The sequence below is a fragment of the Somniosus microcephalus genome, unplaced genomic scaffold (genome assembly GCF_052327205.1).
Source record: "Somniosus microcephalus isolate GS21.2 unplaced genomic scaffold, FLI_Smic_1.0 unresolved_chr1, whole genome shotgun sequence".
NCBI classification, from domain to species: Eukaryota; Metazoa; Chordata; class Chondrichthyes; order Squaliformes; family Somniosidae; genus Somniosus; species Somniosus microcephalus.
In genome coordinates, this window is record NW_028225179.1 from 8,737,302 (window position 1) to 8,748,735 (window position 11,434).

The 11,434-nt window shown below is 47.7% G+C and overlaps 1 protein-coding gene across 2 annotated transcripts in view; it reads right to left on the reverse strand.

The window, feature by feature from the left end:
- The window catches only part of LOC147093393 (uncharacterized), a 32,944-nt gene extending 21,834 nt beyond the window's left edge, over nucleotides 1-11,110 (reverse strand). For both annotated transcript variants that reach the window (XM_085974301.1, XM_085974300.1), the window contains exons 1-2: nucleotides 10,545-11,110; nucleotides 10,260-10,424 (exon numbers count right to left, since the gene is read on the reverse strand). The gene's annotated coding sequence lies outside the window, so the exon portion shown is untranslated. The remainder of the gene's footprint in view (nucleotides 1-10,259; nucleotides 10,425-10,544) is intronic.
- Between the last annotated feature and the right edge of the window lie 324 nt (nucleotides 11,111-11,434).

Here is an 11,434-nt window from a genome sequence, read left to right on the forward strand (position 1 = left end):
GTTGTACAAGGTATTGGTGAGACCGCACCTGGAATACTGCGTACAGTTTTGGTGTCCATACTTACGAAAGGACATACTTGCTCTCGAGTCAGTACAAAGAAGGTTCACTCGGATAATCCTGGGGATGAGGGGATGGACATATGAGGAGAGGTTGAGTAGATTGGGACTCTACTCATTGGAGTTCAGAAGAATGAGAGGCGATCTTATTGAAACATACAAGATTGTGAAGGTGTTGGATCGGGTGGATGCGGGGAAGATGTTCCCAATGATGGGTGAAACTAGAACTAGGGGTCATAGTCTTAGAATAAGGGGCTGCTCTTTCAAAACTGAGATGAGGAACTACTTCACTCAGAGGGTGGTAGGTCCATGGAATATGCTGCCCCAAAAAGCTGTAGAAGCTACATCATTGCATACATTTAAAACAGAAATAGACAGTTTCCTAGAAGTAAAGGGAATTAAGGGTTACGGGGAGCGGGCAGGAATTTGGACATGAGTCTAGGTTCGGAATGGTCATGGCCCTGTGGGTAGCGGAGCGGGCCCAGGGACCGTGTAGCCTGATCCTGCTCCTATTTTGTGTGTCTAATTCTGTTAGATTCAGGAGATGGTTCTGTGATAGTGGATTGGCGGTTAGGATCAGATCAACCATGATCTTATTGAATGGTGGAGCAGGCTCGAGGGGCCGATTGGCCTACTCCTGCTCCTATTTCTTATGTTCTTATGTAGAGCGTCGGCGGGAAACTCGAGCGGCAGAGCGGGGCTATAAAAGGCCCCAGAGACCAGGTAAGTACAACCAGTCTCCGAACTTGGAACTCGGAGGGAAGGAGAGAGGTAAAAATTAATCCAAGTGTGACGTCACCAGAAAGCGGGTAAGTGATTGGTTGGTAAGTATTTCTCTCTTTTTTTTAAGCTTAAACTCTGGTTTATAGTTTCTAAGGTGCGATATTCATCATCTAGAATCAGAGCAGAGGGTATTTAAAAATAATATTAATAAATGTAATTAATTACATAGAATGGGAGAGCAGGTGATGTGTTGCTGCTGCAATATGTGGGAGCTGGTGGACACCATTGATGCTCACGGTGATCACATTTGCAGTAAGTGTTGGCTGCTCGAGGAATTCCGGCTCCGTGTTGAAGAGCTGGAGTCCGAGCTTCAAACACTGAGACACATCAGGGAGGGGGAGAGTTACCTGGACTCTGTGTATCAGGAGGTAGTCACACCAATTAGGTTAATTAATTCAGATGTAGTCCGTGGCCAGGGTCAGGATGGTGTGACTAGAAGTGAGGCAGGTACGGGGATCCAGGAGGTAGTGTTGGAGGAGCCACAGCCCTTGCACTTGTCCAACAGGTTTGAGGCTCTTACTCCCGGGGAGGATGAGCAACCTGGCCACAGCACCGTGGAGCGGGGGGCCATTCAAGTGGGGGGAGTTGAAAGAAATGTTGTAGAGGTAGGGGATAGTATCGTTAGGGGGATAGATAGAGTTCTTTGCAGCCGAGAGCGAGAGTCCCGAAGGCTGTGTTGCCTGCCCGGTGCCAGGGTTAAGGACATCTCCTCTGGGCTAGAGAGAAACTTGGAGTGGGAGGGGGAGGATCCAGTTGTCGTGGTCCATGTTGGTACCAACGACAGATAGGACAAGGAAGGAGGTTCTGCTGAGGGAGTTTGAGCAGCTAGGGGCCAAATTAAAAAGCAGAACCACAAGGGTAATAATCTCTGGCCTGAGCCACGTGCAAATTTGGCTAGGGTAAATCAGAGAGTTAAATGCGTGGCTCAAAGACTGGTGTGGGAGAAATGGGTTTTGCTCCCTGGGACACTGGCATCAGTACTGGGACAGGAGAGAGCTGTTCCATTGGGACGGACTTCACTTGGCCAGTGCTGGGACTAGAATCCTGGCGAATCGAATAACTAGGGCTGTAGAGAGGGCTTTAAACTAATTAGTGGGGGGGAGGTTTTAAGAGAGTGAAAAATAAAAATGACAGCGGAGAAGGCAATAGAGCAAGGTAGCAGTGGGGGAATTAAAAACCAGAGCGTGTCAGGAAGGGACAGAATGTATAATGAAAAAGGTAAAGTAGTAAAAGGGGTAAAAGCAGGAATAAATTGTCAGAAAACATATTTGAAAGTTCTTTATCTGAATGCATGCAGCATTCGTAACAAAATTGATGAGTTGACGGTGCAAATAACTACACATGGGTATGATCTGGTGGCCATTACGGAAACATGGCTGCAAGATAATCATGACTGGGAACTAAACATACAAGGGTATTTGACAATTAGGAAGGACAGACAGGAAGGAAAGGGAGGTGGGGTTGCTATGTTAATCAAGGATGGAATCACTGCAATAGTCAGAAATGATATTGGGTCAAAGGATCAGGATAGTGAAACAGTTTGGGTGGAGATAAGGAATAATAAGGGGAAACAGTCACTAGTGGGCGTAGTCTATAGGCCTCCTAACAGTTGCAACTCTGTTGGTCGGAGTATAAATCAGGAAATAGTTGGGGCTTGTAATAAGGGAACAGCTATAATCATGGGGGATTTTAACTTTCATATTGACTGGCCTAATCAAATTGGGCATGGCAGCATTGAGGAAGAGTTCATAGAGTGTATTAGGGACGGGTTCCTTGAGCAGTATGTAACTGAACCAACCAGGGGCAGGCAATCTTAGATCTGGTCCTGTGTAATGAGACAGGATTAATAAAAAATGTCCTAGTAAAGGATCCCCTTGGACTGAGTGACCATAATGTGGTTGAATTCCAAATTCAGTTTGAGGGTGAGAGAGTTGGAACTCAAACCAGCGTGCTAAGCTTAAATAAAGGAGACTATGAAGGTATGAGAGTAGAATTGACTAAAGTGGACTGGGAAAACAGATTAAAGTGTAAGACGGTACAAGAGCAGTGGTCTACATTCAAGGAGACATTTCACATCTTTCAAGATAAATATATTCCACTGAGGAAAAAGGGGAGTAAAAGAAAAGACAGCCATCTGTGGCTTAGTAAAGTAATAAAGGATGGTATCCGACTGAAAACAAGGGCATATAAAGTAGCCAAATCTAGTGGGAGGATAGAAGATTGGGAAGCATTTAAAAGCCAGCAAACAATAACTAAAAGATTAATTAAGAAAGGGAAGATAGATTATGAAAGTAAGCTAGCAAAAAATATAAAAACAGATAGCAAGAGTTTCTACAGCTATATAAAAAGAAAAAGGGTGGTTAAAGTGAACGTTGGTCCCTTAGAGGATGGGACCGGGAAACTAGTGGTGGGGAACATGGAGATGGCAAAGACGCTAAACAAATATTTTGTATCAGTCTTTACAGTAGAGGACACTAAAAATATCCCAACACTGGACAAACAGGGGGCAATGGGGGGGCAGGAGCTAAACACGATTAAAATCACTAAGGAGGTGGTACTTGTAGTGTATGTAACCTGTACCACCTTAAGAGACTACCTTAAGGTGATGAACTACTTTCTGATGGCTCCTGTATATTGTAGTACCGGTGGTGACCACACCGGTATATAAACTCTGTGGAGCAGTTTGTAATTCAGTTCAGCCCTGACCTTCAGTTACTAAAGACCTGTTTAAGTATTCTGTTGTCTGTGTCCAGTTATTCAACATAAGTACATTTGGGAAACACAGACTCAACAGTGGCGATGAGTCTGATCTTACCTAGCGGCAGTTTTGCATCCAAGGCAGCTTCGTCCTCAGAACGGGCGTCGAAAAGGGGCATCCGCCCTCATCATCCTGCTGAGCACCGCATCGCACGGGAGGCATCGAGAACCCGGGTTGGAATTGCTGACCACGAAGTCCACCATCAGCAACAGGCAGTGATCATCCCTTCTACCACAGTGGTGGGTAAGCCGATCTAGCGACACGGAGAGAAAGTCGGCCGCGTTGTCAGTGGGAGAAGGGGAGGGAAACCGAAGAAAAGGGCGGAGAACATGACCGCAGCCGGTGTAAGGGGCCGGACTGCAATCGGGACAGAGACGCGCAGCAACAAGGGAAGCGTTAATGTCCACGAGGACCGCGGGGAACAAGAGCAGCAGCGTCGGGGGAATTAAGGACCGCTGGGAGGCGAGAACGGCAACAGCGCGGTAATCGCCATTTTAGTCGGCGGGGGAAGAAGACAAGCGCGGGAAAAGCCGCCAAGCGCGGGAAGCCGCCATTTTGAAAAATAAAACAAAATTAAGGAAACTCACAAGGATGCCAAAAACGGGTAACATCACTGCTTTTGATAGCGATGTAGAAGATTGGGCCACTTATGTGGAACGCATTGAAGTTTATTGTACAGCAAATGAGGTACCGGCGGATAAGAAAGCACTAACCCTATTAAACTCGATGGGTGCGAAGACGTACGGGTTATTGAGGCACCTTGTAACACCAGATAAACCGGTAGGAAAGAGTTTCGCGGATATTGTTACTATCCTGCAAGAGCATTTAAACCCCACGCCGCTGCTGATAGCGGAACGATTTAAATTTTACAAAAGAATTCAGCTTAAAGAAGAAAGCAACGCTGAATTCTTAATCGAACTGCGCAAGCTATCAAAGTACTGTCAGTTCGGTACAGGACTAGCAGATGCTCTGAGAGATAAGTTTGTGTGTGGGCTACTAAAGGAAGGAACCCAGAAGCGACTGCTAGAGGAAAAGGATCTTACGCTGGACAAAGCTGTCAGCATTGCAGCATCGCACGAGGCAGCAGCACGAGGCACTGCAGAAATGCAGCAAAGGCCATCGGAATTCAGCACCAATGAAATGACATTGGGTGCAGTAAAGTGCTATCGTTGCGGAAGGACAACGCACGATCAGAACCAGTGCTGGTTCAAAGATAAAGAATGCAGGAAATGTGGCAGACTTGGTCACATAGCGAAAGTATGCCGGTCAGGAAAGAAGACCAGCAACAAAAAGTCACCGCAGGAGAAGTACAAAAAAGTACACAAGGTGACAGAGAACAGTTCGGATGAACAGAAGACGGATTCAGACTCCAGCAGTAAGGAACTGGGTTGTCTAAAAAAACATAATGTGGGTAACACAGCAGACCACCAAACTATCTGGGTCACACTTCAGATAGCAGGAGTCCAAGTGAAGATGGAATTGGACACTGGATCGGCATTGACGGTCACGAATAAGCAAGATTACAAAAGGTTATTCTCACACATTCCCCTAAGGGATACGGAGATTGTATTGAAAACATACACGGGGCAAAGAGTATACCCCATCGGAAAGATAAAGGTAAAGGTGGTCCACAAGGGTAAAGAAAGCCAAGGAATGGACTTGTATGTGTTACCTGAGGGAGGTCCACCACTACTGGGACGGGAATGGATCCGAAGAATAAATATGGACTGGCATTCCTTACAAGCACTAACTGTAGATTCCTGTAAAAAGGACGACGTCAAACCTAAACGACTGTCCAGAATATTGGACGATGCTAAGGAGGTGTTCCAACAGGGACTGGGAACACTGAAAGGAATTACGGCAAGCATCAAGGTTGAAGAACATGCAAACCCGAAATTTTTCAAAGCCAGACCGGTTATGCAATACGACCTGCTGTGGAAGCAGAGCTGGAAGGGCTAGAACGTTCAGGAGTACTGTCAAAGGTGGACTGGAGCGAATGGGCCACGCCCATTGTTCCCGTCATGAAGCGTTCGTTGAGCAACAAGCCGGGGGAACCGGGGAAGGTTCGCATCTGTGGCGATTTCAAGATCACTGTTAATCCGGTTCTTCACACGGTGCAATATCCGCTTCCGTGGATTGAGGATATCTTCGCTTCGCTGTCTGGCGGGAAACACTTCACCAAGATAGACCTGGCGCAGGCGTACTTACAGATGGAAGTTGATGAAGCGTCACGCCAGTATCTCACGATCAACACACATAAGGGCTTATATCGGTATAAACTGGTTTTTGGAGTGGCATCGGCTCCAGCGATTTGGCAAAAGGCCATGGAGCAGGTATTACAGGGAATTCCAGGCACACAATGCTACCTGGACGACATTCTGATTACAGGAGATGATGATAAGGAACACCTCGCGAATTTGGAGCAGGTGCTCACCAGATTGAAAGAATATGGACTGAGTTAATCGCCAGAAATGTGAGTTCTTTCAGAAGCGAATCTCGTACTGCGGTCACGTCATTGACCAGGAGGGGCTTCATAAGTCACCTGACAAGATCGAAGCTGTTGTGAAAGCTCCCGCTCCGGAAAATGTATCCCAGTTGAGGTCGTTCCTTGGGTTGATTAACTATTACCACAAGTTTCTTCCAAATTTGTCCACAGTGCTACACCCGCTGAACGCTCTTTTGCAAAAGGGAGTGCCATGGAAGTGGAGCGAGGACTATAAGCGGGCTTTTCAAAAAAGCAAGGCACTGATCACCTCTAAGGAAGTGTTGGCTCACTTTAACCCAACGCTGCCTATTCGTTTAGCTTGTGATGTTTCTCCATATGGTATCGGGGCAGTGCTCTCACATAAGTTGCCAAATGGCTTGGAAAGGCCAGTTGCGTTCGCATCCAGATCATTGACCTCCGCTGAGCGCAACTATGCTCAGATAGATAGGGAGGCTCTCAGCCTCATGTGGGGAGTCAAGAAATTTAATCATTACCTGCAAGGCCAAAGGTTTACGCTGCTGACAGATCACCAGCCGTTGGTTTCCATTTTTAACCCTAAGAAGGGTATTCCGGTTATGACAGCGCAGAGGCTTCAGAGATGGTCCCTTTTCCTAGGGGCACATCAATATGATATCGAATTCAAAGGTACAAAGCAACATGGTAATGCTGATGGGCTGTCGCGCCTGCCACTACCTACAGCGGAAGAGGCACCGGCAGTTGACCCTGTTGAGATATTTCACTCGACCATCATCGAATGTTTACCAGTCACCAATGCGAGTATTGAGAGACCAGGAATGACCCGACACTGTCTCGGGTCTACGACTTGACAGTGAAGGGATGGCCAGCACATGGCGAACCACTGTTACCGGCATTCTCAGCCAGACGAGAACAGCTGTCCGTCTGTCAAGGAACATTGATGTATGGAACAAGGGTGATTATTCCTCCTAAATTAAGGGAGAGAGTTCTGAAGGAACTGCATGAAGGTCATCTGGGGGGAGTCAAGATGAAAAGCCTTGCTAGGGCTTATGTGTGGTGGCCAGGTATCGACAAACAAATAGAGGATCTGACTAAAAGCTGCTCAGGGTGCCAAAAAGTTCAAAATGCACCTCCAATTGCACCGCTGCATCCATGGGAATGGCCTTCAACCCCATGGCAACGTGTGCATATCGACTTTGCAGGTCCATTCATGGATTCCATGTTTTTGATAGCGGTAGACGCACATTCTAAATGGCCAGAAGTGATTAAGATGTCGACCACTACCTCGGAAAAGACGATCGCAGTTCTAAGAGCCATATTTGCAAGGAATGGGTTGCCAGAACAAATATGTTCAGACAACGGACCACAGTTCGTGTCAGAAGAATTCCAGAAATTCATGAAAAAGAATGGGGTGAAACACTATACATCTGCCCCATATCATCCGGCTACAAATGGTTTGGCTGAGAGATTTGTACAAACGTTCAAAAAGGCGATAAAGGCCATGAGCGAAGACCATATTCCACTACAACACAAGGTGGACAATTTCCTGATGGCATATCGAAACGCCACACATGCAGTGACAAATCAAAGCCCTGCCATGATGTTCTATAACAGGAGGTTGCGGTCCCGGTTGGATTTGTTAAAACCCAATGTGCGTAGGGAAGTCGAAAACAAACAATTCCAGCATGTAAATAACAAGACCACTCGGAGTTTCGAAATAGGACAACCAGTGTTAGCCCGGGACTATAGGAATGATAAATGGCAATCCGGAACAATTCGTGCCAGACAAGGACCCTTGATGTACACAGTAGACGTTGGTGAAAACATAATACGACGTCATGCTGACCAACTTGTGGAATCGAGAACAAGGGTCGACCCCATGTCTACGGCAGAGACACCAGTTGAAGAAGTTATTGAGCCTGTAGCATCTACCTCAGACTCGGACGTACATGATGAGGTTCAATCCATAAGAGATCAAATGGATGAGTCACCCCAGCAACGAGAACCAGAGACCCCTGAAAGGCGTTATCCAACCCGGATCAGGAGCCCTCCTCAGAGACTGAATCTTTGAACAGTTTTGTATGAAAGTTGTATATATGTTATCCATGTTATGTTTAAATTGGGGTGTACACTGTTAAGCTAAAAGGGGAGGAATTGTAGTGTATGTAACCTGTACCACCTTAAGAGACTACCTTAAGGTGATGAACTACTTTCTGATGGCTCCTGTATATTGTAGTACCGGTGGTGACCACACCGGTATATAAACTCTGTGGAGCAGTTTGTAATTCAGTTCAGCCCTGACCTTCAGTTACTAAAGACCTGTTTAAGTATTCTGTTGTCTGTGTCCAGTTATTCAACATAAGTACATTTGGGAAACACAGACTCAACAGTACTCAGTAAAATAATGGGACTTAAGGCAGATAAATCCCCCGGACCTGATGGCCTATATCCTAGGGTCTTGAGAGAAGTGGCGGTAGGGATTGTGGATGCATTGGTGATCATTTTCCAGAACTCCCTGGATTCAGGAAAGGTCCCGGCAGATTGGAAAACTGCTAATGTAACACCCTTATTTAAGAAGGGAAGTAGACAAAAAGCTGGAAACTATAGACCAGTTAGCCTAACATCTGTGGTTGGCAAAATGTTGGAGTCCATTATTAAGGAAACAGTAACAGAGCATTTGGATAAACATAATTTAATAGGACAGAGTCAGCATGGTTTTACGAAGGGGAAGTCATGTTTGACAAATTTGCTCAAATTCTTTGAGGATGTAACATACAGGGTGGATAAAGGGGAACCAGTGGATGTTGTGTATTTGGACTTCCAAAAGGCATTTGACAAGGTTCCACACAAAAGATTACTGATCAAGATAAAAAATCACAGGATTGGGGGTAATATACTGGCATGGGTGGAAGATTGGCTATCTAACAGAAAACAAAGAGTTGGGATAAATGGTTCGTTCTCAGGCTGGCAATCAATAACTAGTGGTGTTCTGCAGGGGTCAGTGCTGGGACCCCAACTCTTTACAATCTATATTAACGATTTGGAGGAAGGGACCGAGTGCAACATATCCAAGTTTGCCGACAATACAAAGATGGGAGGGAAAGCAGTGAGTGAGGAGGACATAAAAAACCTGCAAAAGGACATAGGCAGGCTAAGTGAGTGGGCAGAGATTTGGCAGATGGAATATAATGTTGGAAAGTGTGAGGTTATGCACTTTGGCAGAAAAAATCAAAGAGCAAGTTATTATCTAAATGGAGAGAAATTGCAAAGTGCTACAGTACAAAGGGATCTGGGGGTCCTGGTGCATGAAACACAAAAAGTTAGTATGCAGGTGCAGCAGGTGATCCGGAAGGCCAATGGAATCTTGGCTTTTATTGCAAGGGGGATGGAGTATAAAAACAGGGAAGTCTTGCTGCAGTTATGCAGGGTATTGGTGAGGCCACACCTGGAATACTGCGTGCAGTTTTGGTTTCCATATTTAAGAAAAGATATACTTGCTCTTGAGGCGGTTCAGAGAAGGTTCACTCGGTTGATTCCGGAGATGAGGGAGTTGACTTATGAGGAAAGGTTGAGTAGATTGGGACTGTACTCATTGGAGTTCAGAAGAATGAGAGGCGATCTTATCGAAACATATAAGATTGTGAGGGGGCTTAATCGGGTGGATGCAGTGAGGATGTTTCCACTGATGGGTGAGACTAGAACTAGGGGGCATAATCTTAGAATAAGGGGCTGCCCTTTCAAAACTGAGATGAGGAGAAACTTCTTCACTGAGAGGGTAGTAAATCTATGGAATTTGCTACCTCAGAGAGCTGTGGAAGCTGCGACATTAAATAAATTTAAAACGGAGATAGACATTTTCCTAGCAGATAAGGGAATTAGAGGTTACGGGGAGAGGGCAGGGAAGTGGATGCGAGTCTAGGTTCGGGTCAGCCATGATCCTACTGAATGGCGGAGCAGGCCCAAGGGGCCGTATGGCCTACTCCTGCTTCTTATGTTCTTAATAGGACTCTCTCTGACCTTTCTCCCCAGTCCATCTCCAGGACCAGTGTGTATCTGAGTCAATGTCACTCTCTCTGACCTTTCTCCCCAGTCCATCGCCAGGACCAGTGCGTATCTGAGTCAATGAGACTCTCTCTGACCTTTCTCCCCAGTCCATCTCCAGGACCAGTGTGTATCTGAGTCAACGGGACTTTCTCTTACCTTGCTCCCCAGTCGATCTCTGGAAGCTCTTTGAATCAGAAGGGTTCTCTCCGGTTGGTGCTCACAATCCTGTGCTGGTTAACCGACTGTTGTTCCTCAGTCGACAATCCCTGTTTACTTTGAGCTGAGCACCTTCGTCAATCACACCATCATTCACCGGGAGATCTAATTGTGGCAAAGCAGAAAATAAGAACAACATTGAAAGCGTGAAATAATGTAATGTAGACTTTTAATCTGCTTACTAATAATCCAATGTGAAGGCGGAGTATTTGTTTGATTTTGTACCTTTGCTCAGATCCCCAGTTGCGGGGCTGTGTGTTTAGTTTGGAGATTTTCCTCAGATCCCCAGTTGCGGGGCTGTGTGTTTAGTTTGGAGATTTTCCACACAGTAAATTTCCGGCCTCCTGAGACTCCCCCATTCTCACTGCTCTGGGCGGAAATGCGCCATTTTCTGTGCGGAGTTACTGCCCGAGCGGTGACCCTGTGAGCCGCCCTCGCTGTGATCTAAACTCGGGGCTGAGCAGCCGCTGTCGGGCCGAGTTCCCTCAGTCACAGAGCGGGCCCTATAACCCGGGCAACCAGCCTGTGTCTGACCCTCACTCACCGACCAACCCGCGCCGCCCGGCCCAGCACACAGCAGGGGAGAGGGCCTGCGCCGGGGGTTAGGGGAGCGGCACTGCGCCTGCGCCGAAGGGCAGGGGAGCGGCACTGCGCCTGCGCCGAAGGGCAGGGGTGCGGCACTGCACCTGCGCGGGAGGGCAGGGGAGCGGCACTGCGCCTGCGCCGGGGGGCAGGGGAGCGGCACTGCGCCTGCGCGGGAGAGGGAAAAAGGGAGCGGCACTGCACCTGCGCCGGAGGGCAGGGGAGCGGCACTGCACCTGCGCGGGAGGGCAGGGGAGCGGCACTGCACCTGCGCGGGAGGGAGCAAGGGAGCGGCACTGCGCCTGCGCGGGAGAGAGTAAGGGAGCGGCACTACGCCTGCGCCGGAGGGCGGGGGAGCGGCACTGCGCCTGCGCCGGAGGGCAGGGGAGCGGCACTGCGCCTGCGCGGGAGAGAGAGGAAAGGGAGCGGCACTGCGTCTGCGCGGTAGAAGTATGTCGCACGAACGCATCACTGTCGCTCACAGTGGTGGGAGGACTACATCGGAACATATACAGGCCCAGGTTAACGGCAGC